Source organism: Manis pentadactyla, chromosome 19 (assembly GCF_030020395.1).
Source record: "Manis pentadactyla isolate mManPen7 chromosome 19, mManPen7.hap1, whole genome shotgun sequence".
Classification (NCBI taxonomy): domain Eukaryota; kingdom Metazoa; phylum Chordata; class Mammalia; order Pholidota; family Manidae; genus Manis; species Manis pentadactyla.
Window position 1 is genome coordinate 7,638,856 of NC_080037.1, and position 12,558 is coordinate 7,651,413.

The 12,558-nt window shown below is 41.9% G+C and overlaps 1 long non-coding RNA gene across 1 annotated transcript in view; it reads right to left on the reverse strand.

Moving 5' to 3' along the window:
* Positions 1 to 3,340: 3,340 nt before the first annotated feature.
* LOC130681699 (uncharacterized) overlaps positions 3,341 to 12,558 on the reverse strand; it is a 36,092-nt gene continuing 26,874 nt past the window's right edge. The window contains exon 3 of the long non-coding RNA XR_008994949.1: positions 3,341 to 3,739. This is a non-coding gene — a long non-coding RNA (uncharacterized LOC130681699). The remainder of the gene's footprint in view (positions 3,740 to 12,558) is intronic.

Below are 12,558 nucleotides of genomic sequence, written 5' to 3' on the forward strand. Positions count from 1 at the left end.
TATCTGGTTAGAGTGAGGGAGGAGCAACCAGAATCGAATTCACAGTATCCAGTAGAATTACATGTTTGCTAGTTGAAAAATACAATTAACATTAGTATTTTTACTGGCCTATAATACACCAACTTTGGGCTCAACCTAGTTTTTCCTGACTTTTCAGCAAGGTTAATTTGCATGGAAGAGGACATGTACATGAACAACTTCTATTTGAGCAGTGCTACAAGGTACTTTCACACATAAATTTTTGAGACATAAGGATTTTTTCAAATCCCATTTTCACAGATGAGAACCCTAAGGCTCAGAATATATGCACTTTGCCCGAGGTCAGGTCAGAGTTAGCATGGACAGGACGGGAACCCAGATCTTCCGGAGCCAAATTTACCGCTCCTTTCTCTGTACTGCCTTGATCATTAGATACAGTGAGTAAATAACCCACTGGACCCTACAAGGCAGGAAATTGAGGCAAAAGTTGTCCAACAGATCATTCATTCATTCATTTAGTAAACATTTTTCTGAAGAGCCTACTTTGTGCCAGTCACTCAGCTAGACGTGGGGTATAAGGATGATCATGACAACAGTCCTGGCTTCAGGGGACCCATGGTGTCTAATAGAGGTCAGCGTGACAACGGCTAAAGTACATATAAAGCAGTTGGGAGTTCACTGACCCATCAATCGGGCAAGGCTGGCACACGCCTTGGTACAAGCTGGTGTTTAGTAAATGAAGCAAAGAGGCCACTAGACCCAGGTGGTTCTGACACCTTGGCAGCCTACTCCAGCAAACCCAAATCTAAGCCCATACGTGCCTCAAGGTTAAGAAATAGACGCCTAAGGACAGCCGGTCCCTGAAGGCCAAGCAATCTTTCCCAAATAACGCGACAGCTCCGTTCTCGCCAATCCCGCCACCCTTCTGCCCCGCCCCCCTCCGTATTCCGCGAGCTGCTGTGTGGGGAGTGCTTCTAACCGCTTCGGGTGTGACCCTAAGTGGTGGGAATCAGTTTTTGCTCAGACGAACTCTTAAAATGTTTACTATGCCTCAGTTTATCTTTTAACACAAGGTACTGAGATATTTGTTATCGTACCCATTTTCCTTAAGTACTGGGAAGTCCTGGGTGCTTTCTTTGAAGTGTCCTTGCTTAAAAATCACTGAGTGATTAATTACACTTTTGACGGTCCTTGGCTCAGCTCACAGCACCTCTCCTGATCAGGCTCTTGCCTACCACTCAGCCTCATCTTCGCCTCACCAGTCATACCAGCTTTCACCACCTCGTTATGCCTTTGCATCTGCGTTTCTTTAGCTAACACCCTTTTCTTGCCCCCTTGTCTCTCTTGCCGGCTCCTGTTTAGGATAAGGATAACTTTTGTTTAGGATAAGGATGACTTCTGTTTAGGGTAAGGATGACTTTCGTGAAATGTTCCGGTTCAGTATCTCTATTACATAAAGCAGAGCACATTGTACTGTAATTTCCCATTTGCACCTCTGTGCGGTCCAGACCCTGAGCTCCCTGGGAACAGTGATTATTATGCATCGATATTGCTTCCCTGGGGCTTTCCCAGACCCCAGCAGAGATGGCCAGGAATAACCTGCTAGGTGTACCACTGTAAAGGAATGCAGGAAACACCCTAGAGCGAGAGCCACCCAGTTTCCATACCCTAAGGGGGATGAAACTCGTGGGGACGAAACTCGTGACAAGACGTTAAGGGATGCTCGTGCAAAGGTCAGGCAAGCGGCGGGTCCCCGTTTCAACTTTATTGGTTAAAGCATGGGGTGTGTTTTAACTTAATTGGTTGTGGTGATGTATGGGCGTTCGTGTAATGGCTGTGGAAATCCTATATAATCTATACCTAAAGTTGCTTGGGGGTCGACAGCTCGGACTCGACCTGCATGTCAGGGGAGGTGCTGTCGGCCCCAGCTAGCTGGCTGAATAAAGACTTTGCTTGGATTTACATCTCCGTGCCTGCGTGGCTTGTTCTCTGGAGAAGCCCCGTAGTCCCAAACCCTAACACCACATACCCCAGGTTTGTTGAATTGAGTTGTATGTGAGTCTGTCAGGTGGGAGCTGGGGAGAAGCAGGCTTCTGTGCACAGTGTCAGTGGTGAAAAGAAAAGGAGCATTTTGTGGGGGGCTGTCATTTCTAAATGCCATCAGTAGCCACCGAATTTTCTAAGCTGGGATCTTATAATCACCTCTTCTTCCTTCTTTTTCACTCCCTACCTGCCTTCCCATCTAATCAGACACCAAATCCTGTCAGTTCCATGTTTTAATGTCCCTGCAGCCTCCTGGCATCTGGCCGTTGCCGTGCTGATTCTACGGTTGAGGCCCTCCTATCTCTCATCTGGAATCGATAGCTCCTGACCTGTCTCTTGCTGCCCGTCTCCCCCGCCCTTCGTTCCACCTCTCATTTATCCTCCCCTCCCCACAGCTGCCAGACTGTGCTTCCCAAAGCAGATCTAATCCTGTCACCATCCTGATAAAACATCCTCAGGGGGACTCCGTGACCTGCAAGAAAAAGTCCAAATTCCTTAGCTTCCTCCATCTTGCACCGATTTCTCCCCTCAACCTCACTCTAGCCCACAGGGTATCACGGCTTCCTGACATCACCACGCTACTAAGGCTTTGCCGGTGTTGTTTCTAAGCCTAGTGTGATTCTGCCAAACAGTTTTCAAGACCCAACTCAGAGGCCCCTTCCCCTGTCAGGATGCATGCAAGGTGAGCTTAGGGAGAGATGCTATTAAGAAAAAAAAGAAAAAACAGGCCAGACTTGTAAGATACATAAATAATGTCTATTAATGCACTTGCTCTATTATGGTTGTTTGTACATGTACATTCATCTCTTTCCTCAGAATCAGGTCCTGAATGACAAGAATTGTATTGTATGTTTTTGTCCATAGCATATAGTGTAAGTACTCAATAAATATTTGTTAAATAAATGAAACCATAGTTGGGAGGGAACTGTGCTCATCGAGCACTTTTTGTAAATGCTTTTCACATATTTCACTTCAGTCTTAGAGCAAATTTTTGAGATAAGTATTATTTACTGACAAGAAAAAAAGCTCAGATAAACAGGTTGTTTTTCAAGGTCATAGGCTTATAAGGGCTGGAGCTACAGCTAGAATCTAAATCTGTCTGACTGAAACTTTCCTCTACTGAGTGATTTCCAGCCAGGAGCAATTTTGTTCCCCAACTCTGGGGACAGTTTTGGTTGTTGCGAATGGGAGATGTTACCAGCATCTAGTGGGTACAGGTCAGGAGGGCTGCTAACCATCCTACGACGCGCAGGAAATTCCTCACAGCAAGGACGTGTCTGGCCAAGTATGTCAAGAGTGCTGAGGTTGAGAAACTCTGCCCAAGACCATGTTGACTTTATTGAAAAGCAAATAATCAAACAAAATAAATGCATCCACCAGGAAACCACTGGGCTGATGAGAAGCCCTGGCGGCTTGGGGCCAGTTGTGAGCCACTAGCGTTGGCAGGGAAAAAGGTTCTTCTGTCCAGCCCCTGACCTGCCTCCAGTTTTATAGTTTTTTCTACTGCAACCACTCAGTCTTTCTTCTTTCCATCTTTCTTCTTTTCTCCGCTTTTTCATTTCCTCAAAAGACTCTAAGCTTGGAGAAGGCGACCCAGCACACTCTATTTTCAGACGTCTTTTCTAATTAGAAGGTGGAGTCAGTATATAAGAAGTTGCAGGTTTCAAACTGACAACCTCTTTAGAATCTGGGAACAAGGCCCAAAAAATGTCACCTCCTGAAACGGACAACAAAAACGGATGAGATTAATCACTACAGTATCTTCCCAGCAAATAACCCACTCAAAAAATTCTTGATCAGTGTGCTGCTTGGGTGGGAAAGCATTTAAAATGTAAGTTGTGTGGGAAAAATTGTAACCTAGGAAATTGTTAAATGTCCTAAAGAAGTGTTCTAATGGGCAAAGCTTTTAATGACTCATAATGTAACTGCCTGTAATTGTTAGAGACGGGGTGTGTGTGTGGGTGTGTGGGTGTGTTTTCCTCAGCATGATAAACTCTAGGAGAGAGGAACCGGGTTTATTTTATCAGTATCTCTGGCAGTTAAAGGCATGATGAGTCATCACTAGAGAAGGGTGGGAACTAATGGTGGTGTCTGTACAGGGGCGGAGGGAGGTCACAGAAGTACTGTTGCTAGTGTAGTGATTCTTAATCAGGAGCGCCAGAACTTCTGTGGTGTGCAACACTGTGGGCGTATATGCAGGTGGGAGTGAGGTGAGGGAACTTTCAGGCAAAGGAAACAAGTGCAGTGACCCTCAGGTGGGATGAACATGGGATCCCAGAATAGAAAGAAGGCCCTTGTGGCTAGACAGCAATTTGCAAGGACTGGGGAGGACAGAAGGGCATTCATAGACCTAGTAGACCCCAGGGAGAAGTTCAGGGGTTTTCTCTATGTACAATAGAAAGCCACTGGAGGGATTTCAGTGCATATTAAGGACATTTAAAAAATCACTCTGCTACTCAGTGGAAAATGGATTCTAGAGAGACCAGCTAGGAGGTTACAGTAACAATCCAGATGACAGTGGCTTGAATCAGGGTGGCGGTGCTAAAGGGGGTGGGTTCGGCATGTATTTTTGTGTTTTGGGCAGAGAATTGACGGGATGTGTGGATGGATTTGATGTCAGGGAGATGAAAAGGGAAATCTGAAATGAATCCTAGGCTTTGGCTCAGGTTGCAAGGAGGGCAGCCATGCATGCCCTTTGTTGAGCTATGAAGACTGAGGGAAGGATTCGATTTAGGGAGGAAGACAGAGTTTGGAATCAACCTGTCATGCGTAAGATATTAGATGTCTTAGTGGGGAAGTTGCAAGGGCAGCCAGACATACATATCTGGGAGTCAGTCACCAGATTATGGATGTTACTTAAAAGAAGGGGCAGGGTGAGGTTGCCTTGGAGGGTCTCTAAGACTGAGCCCTGGAAGTCTAGCTGGGCAGCAAAGGGCAAAGGAACCGGGGAGGGGTGAGCTAGGTCAGAGAAGTGCCATTTTGTGTTTAAACCGTAGGCTCTTGTAGGTTCTATGTGGACCACTTTGTTTATTTTGGACACTTCGTTCTTATTTATGAATACACTCTCAGATTTATCTAGTAAATGTCACATCCTTCACAGCTCCACACTTTTCCTTGCCTAAATCATTGGCAAAATCTTTCCAGCTTCTCTTCCTGTGTGTTTGAGGGGCTGGCACGAATTCAGTGTTAACTGGGCCTAGAAGCAAGGCCAAGTCTGCCAATAAATCTTTCTGGGCCTGCGCATGTTTGTATAAGGTCCGTTAACTGTATTAAGTTGCCATGGATCAGTCAGGCACTTATAGGCAACTTTAATAAACCACAGTCAGGAAACCTACTTTGTGGATTATTTGCAATAAAATTTTAATTTTTCAGAGTGTTAAATTAAAGTCTGCCTAAGCTCTCTTATGGCATTTTCCATATTTCTAGGGTAGCTTTCTTTACCAAAATTTAGCACATGACTTTATTTTACAAGCAGTCCAAGTGAACCATAAGTAGCAAGGTAAGCCTGCTGATTATACACATGATATAAATTATGTATTTATACATACATACAGAGCAAACTAAACCATATGAATTATATCTAGCTCCTCATATAGCTAATAATCAGTGAGTCTGAGGACCCCAGCTCTCTTTATTTTTTAAGTAAAAATAAAATTTTACTCTTTGTTATTAAAACAATATGCTCATTCTAGAAAAATAAAACAAACTGTTAAAAAAGGAAATTTGGAACACAATAATCATAACTCCACAATGCAGATGTAACTACCTGGGGTGTAACCTTTCTGATCTCTCTATATACTTTATAGTTTGGAATCACACTAATTTAAAATTAAAGGGGCCTCAATTGTATTTGCCCTAATTTAAAATAAGTTAATTAAAAATAAACTTTAAAAAGTCCTTAGCATTGTGAATATCTTTCAATAATAAAAACATTTTTTAAGACTTCTCCTGACTAAATAACTGCTCTTTCACTGTGTGAATGTACTCATTTAACCGTGTTTGCATTGTTCTGTTTTTTGTTTTTGCATCCTGCTATTATATAAATAATGATATCCTTGCAACCAGATGCTTGTATGTATTCATATTTCCTTAGAATAAACTTCTAGCAATAGACTTGCTGAGTCCAAAGGTTCCGACACATACTGCCAAATTGTCCTATAAGTCATAGACTTCTACCAACAATGAATACCTTTGTCAATACTGGACCTCAAAGATTGTTTTAAAAAAAACTTTGTCAAGTCAATAGGGGAAAATGGCATTGCGTTACTGGTTTAATTTGTTTTCTTTGATAGCTAGTGAGGTTGAATGTTTACCATATATCCATTGGCTGCTGGCGTTTCTTAGCTTCTGGCTTGCTTTTCCACATCCCGTGCTTGATATTCTCTGCAGGTGCTTGTTATTGATTTGCAAGATCAGTCTCTCTATATAAGGAATATTGATCCTAGGTGTTTTAAATATTTTTCCTAGTCCACTGGCCTTTTATTTTTTGACTGGAAATGGTTAAAAAGTATATGTGATCAAGGTCGGTCTTTCTGGAACCTATATGATTTCTGTATTTGCTATTTTTAGAAAGCCTTTGGGGTGTGAGAACACCCCAAAATTATATGAATATTTAGCTATGTATTTTTTCCAGGGCTTGTTTAGTTTCATTTTTTTTTACATTTTTATTTCATGTGACATAAGAAGTAAAAATTTGTTTTTATTCATTTCAAGTAGTTAGCTACTCAAAAATTAATAGATTTTTGTCCCATTTCTCATTTCCTCCCATTGTATTTGCAGGTTAACTGTATAGAGACGCTCTGATCAAAAGTGTGCAGTGGAGGCCCGTGGTCATATCTAGCCTATGGATATGTTTACTTCAGATAATTTTTAGTTAGTTTTCCACTAATAAAAATAAGGAAATTTTATACAAAAATTGGGTTTTACAAATTGTCTTGAAACATTAGAATATCTAGCAACTGTGGGCTCAGTTTTCCTCTTGACTGAAAATGGGTAGGAGCTGAGATGCTGTGATGCCCACCAGTCAGCCTGCTTCATTCATTCATTCGTCTGCCTGAAGGCATTTCTGCCCGGAGGAACTACCATTAAGTTTTGTATATTTATTCTGCAATTGGACACATTACAAGAACTCTCTAATTAGTGCTAATCATTTTTTCCATTTGTTTTCTTGATTTTGTAATTATATCATTGTGCAAAAAATATAACTTTGTCTTCTCTTTTCCAATACATGCACTTCCTAATTCCTTTTTTCCACCTTATTACACTTGCAAAAACTTCCTAATAATTTTGAATAATGGTCATGATAGCAGACATCTTTATATTATGCCAGATTTTAATAGGAATGCCCCTAGTATTCGACTTGTAAGTATGAAGTAAAATTTTTCATTCTGTCAAAGAGGTATACTTTTGTAGTTCATGGATCTTTTGTTTTTTTATTAATATCAGTAAAATATGTTGAGTTTGAACAAATGACTTTTCAGCATCTATTGATATTATCCTGAGACTTTTGTCTGAATTTAATACATCATAACAAGAGACTTTCTAATGTTGAACCATGTGCATATTTTTGTTATAAACTCTAAAAATACCTAACAGTACCTGATAAGCCTTAATAACATACCTCTTAGCCTAATTTCCCACTTTAAAAAACAGTTAGGAATTTTGCATCTGTTTCCATGCATGAGATTCCTCCATCGTAATCATTCTCTTTTTCATGCTTTGTCAGGTTTTTTTCTTGAAATATCCTTCATATACTATTTCTTTTGCCGCCCAAGCTTAATTTTTTAAATGTATTAATTGTATTGTATTGTATTCATTCTTTAACTCCTTAAAAAGTTAACTTTACATTTTTATATTTTCTCTGTTTTCTACTTGAGATGTCTTTTGTCTTCCACAATTTTTGTTTGAAACATACTTTATATACATAATGGTGTATAACATGTATTTGTATAATCTAAAGCATAACAATAAAACAAACACCCATGTAGTCACCGCCAGGTGAGCAATAGAACCTTACTAGCCAAGAAATTGCTGTCCACTGGCACCCCTCTACCCCTTCCTGGAAGGAGACCATTAACCTGCATCTTGAGTTAACGGCCCTCACTTTTTGCTTACAGTGTTTCCTCTTAGAATTGTGTCTTTAAACATTGTGGTGTTTAGCATGGCTGTTCTTGATCCTTACATATACAGAATCAGCCTGTATTTTTATGATTCTCCTTCAGCCCAATATTATGTTTGTGATTCATCCATGCTGCAGCAAGTCACTCAGACACTCACTTTCACTGCCGTGTCATTTCCCATTACACAAATGTAGTATTTCTTCTGCTATTGAATGACATTTTTGCATTTAAGTTTTCAAAGGAGAAACCTGCTATTTCCCAGTATAAATAGCCTGCTCGTGTTATTTTCTACCTAGATGGCAATAGGCCTTTTTTCTTTATCTTTGACATTCAATCTTTGCTAGAATTATTTTCTTGAATTTGCCTGGCACTCCTCATATTGGCCCCTTTATTTCTATACCTGGTAAAGGTTCTCATCCTTACAGAGGAAGATCTATGCTTGTCCATCATAGGAAATGATAGATGTCCTGTTAGAGATTATGCATCCCTGCTGAAGTCTTTCAGTCTTGGCAAAGGAAAGAAGTTTATATTTTCTTTAATTTTATCACCTGAGAAATGTCATGGTGTGTGAGGATAAGATGAGAGGGGGCGACTGCAGGCAGGCTCAGCCTGGCTCCCTGGTGACTGTGTGGCAGCGGAGGCCCCCCAGGCGGCTGAACCCCTCCAGCCAACATGGCAGCCCTCACTGGGAACAAACACAGTCTCTCTGCCCCATCCTTGGGCTGCCCGTGCTGTGAACAAGCTTGGGCACGCCATCGGCCGCCTTCCCCTCCTTGGGGACTCTGGCTTCTGTCTGCTTCTGGGGGTGGTGGTGGGGTTCAGCTCACCACCACCACTTTGTAGTCTGTGTTTGAAGGGCAGAGGTGTGGAGCACGACTCTCCACAAGATGATAGCCCCACGAGGCTCCCTCACCTCTGTTCCGTGACCTGCCGGGGCATGGAGCTATTGTCCCCTCCTGTCCAGAGCTCACTTCATCTGGGAATCACGAAGGGAGAGTGTTAACTGCATTGACTCGGGTTGTCATTTTGCACTGGAAGCACTGCTTATGTCACTTGAATTGACTCGCAGATTGCAAAGCGGACCTTTCGTGCATCTGTGAGGCCTCTGAGCCTGGCGCGGAGGGCAGAGATGGACAGGCAGCTTCTGTTTTCCAGTCCACACCTGGAGAAACTGTAGCAGGTTGGAAGGAAAACTGCCCCAAGGTTGTCTGGAATTTGTAGTCACCCAGGAGACAGGCATTTATTTCTAATGTTGAATTCATTATCTTCCCTCTTAGCTTCTGGACAATAAAGGGCACGGCTGACCATTTGCCAAGGAGACTGTGGAAGGGTGATACCTTGGCTGGGAGGCTGGACAATGTCCTAAATGTTCTTCTTTTTCAGAAATTCTGTGAATGGTGTTTTCCTTTGCTGTTAAGGGGAGTCCATCTCTCTAATCCTGGAATCCTGAGATACATGCCCACTTGTTCAACGTCCCCCAAGGCTTTGTAGTCTGTGTTTGAATGGCAAGGCCATCTTATGATCATACAGGTATTTTTTATTGTCTTAAGGGCCTACCAAATCAGAGATGCCTTCCCTTTTGGGAGGTCTCTAGTTAAATTCCCCTTATGGGCCTGAAGTCCCCCTGATATTCATCAGGCAGTTAAGATTTCCCCCTTTCACTTGGGGAACAAATGGGAGAAGCAAACTGACTTTGTTTATTGTTTGTAAGTAAATTGCATTAAAATTTATCTGCACCTTTCTAAGAGAAGATAAATTACACATATTACAAGAAGGGATGAAAACACATAGTGATTATGACATTCCTGCGAGAAGGGTTTCTTTGTTTTTTGCTGCATAACGTGTCTCTCAGAGTGGACCTGTCTGTTTGGCTGGTCTAAGATGCCAGTGAGTTATGATCGGAGTCTCCAGTTTATCACTCCTGCCACTGGGAAGATAATTAAAAGGTGAGAACACTGAACACACTTCCCTTTGAGAATTATCCTACTGCACCCACAGGGCTTGGCTGTGGGCTGGGTGTCTACCTCCTGCGGGGATGGTGCAGGGCAGGTAGGGAAGGCGGTCTCAGAGTTCTCAGATGTTCAACAGAATGCTTCCTCTTCAGCCAACATCTAGAAACTGCGCATACTACCATCGGGTGGCTGTTTCTTGGATAGAGAAAAAAGGGGACTGCAAAATATCTCTGATCTTTTATGCCTGTTGGAGTCTTGATGCTCTCATCTCTTTGTCTTTAACACTGCCTCCAAGAGAGCCCAACCTGAGAAGGATTGGATAATCCTCCTCTATCTAGTCTAAAGGAGGATGCTGTTAGAAAATTGAATCATATCATATTTATAATTTACAGGATGCTAAGCCCAAATAACTTGACTCTCTCTTTTAATTTCCTTTTCCTGGTTCTGTGCAGAAGGAGGGATTCTTCAACTGTTCAAATAATCCCAGAGCCCAGGGATGGGTGCAGGGGGGTGCCTCTGAGAGTGACCAGTGGGCTGTGGGGAGGGTGTAGCTAGCCTGACCCCCCTGTCAGTACTTCCCCGAGAGCAGAAAGTCTGGATCCGTGGTCACAGCCCATGGCAACTTCCTCAGTTATTTAATGATGTTGTGTCTCATTTTCCTCCTCTATAAAATGGCAATTAAAAATAGAATGTACTTTCTAGGGATGTTGTGAGGATGAAATGATTTAATGTTCTTGCGACAATTTCTGGGCCAGAGCAAGTACTCAATCAATACTAATTATTCATGGTGTTATTACCTTATTTGGTTCACTGACGAGAGTAAATTTCTCCCTATACTTTAACAGAAATGTTTAAATATCAAACCACTTGATTTTTAAATGAAGATGAACTTCTAATGGGACATTTGAAGATATCTTACATGTTTCCCCTCATTGCAGATATACAGCCTGTTTCCTGGGTTGTGACACACAAAGCCTTATATACTTTGTTTAAGAACCATAGATAATACTCCTGAAGTCTCTTAATCCCACCTTCTTCCCAAGAGAATGAACACTGTTCCACAGTGATGACAGCGGATCTCAACTCCATCACAAACACTCATTTTATAACAAAGATGCCTTCCAGCAAGACTGGCTATAAAAAGAATTTTCTCTCCCATTGACTTGTGCTATAAAATCAGATATGATCACATGGAAAAAAAATCCCAATTGGTTTGACAAAAATGCTTAGTTAAGGAAGGCAGAGATAACATGCTTTTTGTATTCCACAATGAAAGGGTAAGTTCTTTAAGGGCTGGGACTCCAATTTTATAGCTCATACAGAGTTAGTACAGGACCTTCAAATGTGTAGGCACAGTAGATATTGACACAGATTGGCCAAGTCTTTATTGGAGAAACAGAACTTTTGGAAACTTACAAAGAGCTGTGGAATTCTTTCTGAAATCAGAATATTATTCAGAACATTAGTATATAAGGAGATAAAAGAGAAGAGCCTAACATGAAAAGATGCTCCACATCGCTAATCATCAGAGAAATGCAAATTAAAACTACAACGAGATAGCACCTCACACCAGTTAGGATGGCTACCATCCAAAAGACAAACAACAACAAAAGTTGGCAAGGATGTGGAGAAAGGGGAACCCTCCTACACTGCTGGTGGGAATGTAAATTAGTCAACCATTGTGGAAAGCAGTATAGAGGTTCCTAAAAAACTAAAAATAGAAATTCCATTTGACCCAGAAATTCCACTCCTAGGAATTTACTCTAAGAATGCAGCAGCCCAGTTTGAAAAAGATATATGTACCCCTATGTTTATCACAGCACTATTTACAACAGCCAAGCAACCTAAGTGTCCATCAGTAGATGAATGGGTAAAGAAGATGTGGTACATATACACAATGGAATAATATACATAAGAAGAAAACAGATCCTACCATTTACAACAACATGGATGGAGCTAGAGGGTATTATGCTCAGTGAAATAAGCCAGGCAGAGAAAGACAAGTACCAAATGATCTCACTCATCTGTGGAGTATAAGAACAAAGGAAAAACTGAAGGAACAAAACAGCAGCAGACTCACAGAACCCAAGAATGGACTAACAGTTACCAAAGGGAAAGGGACTGGAGAGGATGGGTGGGAAGGGAGGGATAAGGGGAAAACGGGCATTATGATTAGCACACATAATGTAGGGGGGGCACGGGGAAGGCAGTACAACACAGAGAAGACAAGTAGTGACTCTATAGCATCTTACTACACAGATGGACAGTGACTGCAATGGGGTATGCGGGGGGGGTCTTGGTGATGGGGGAGTCTAGTAACTATAATGTTGCTCATTAATGATACCAAAAAAAGAGAAAGAGCCTAGTTTATAGGGGAGGAGAGGAGTCCGCTCTCTGACACGGCCCGCGGGCACCATTAGTGCGCTGGGGACACGACGATAAAGCCTCTGAAATGGTGTGGTCCT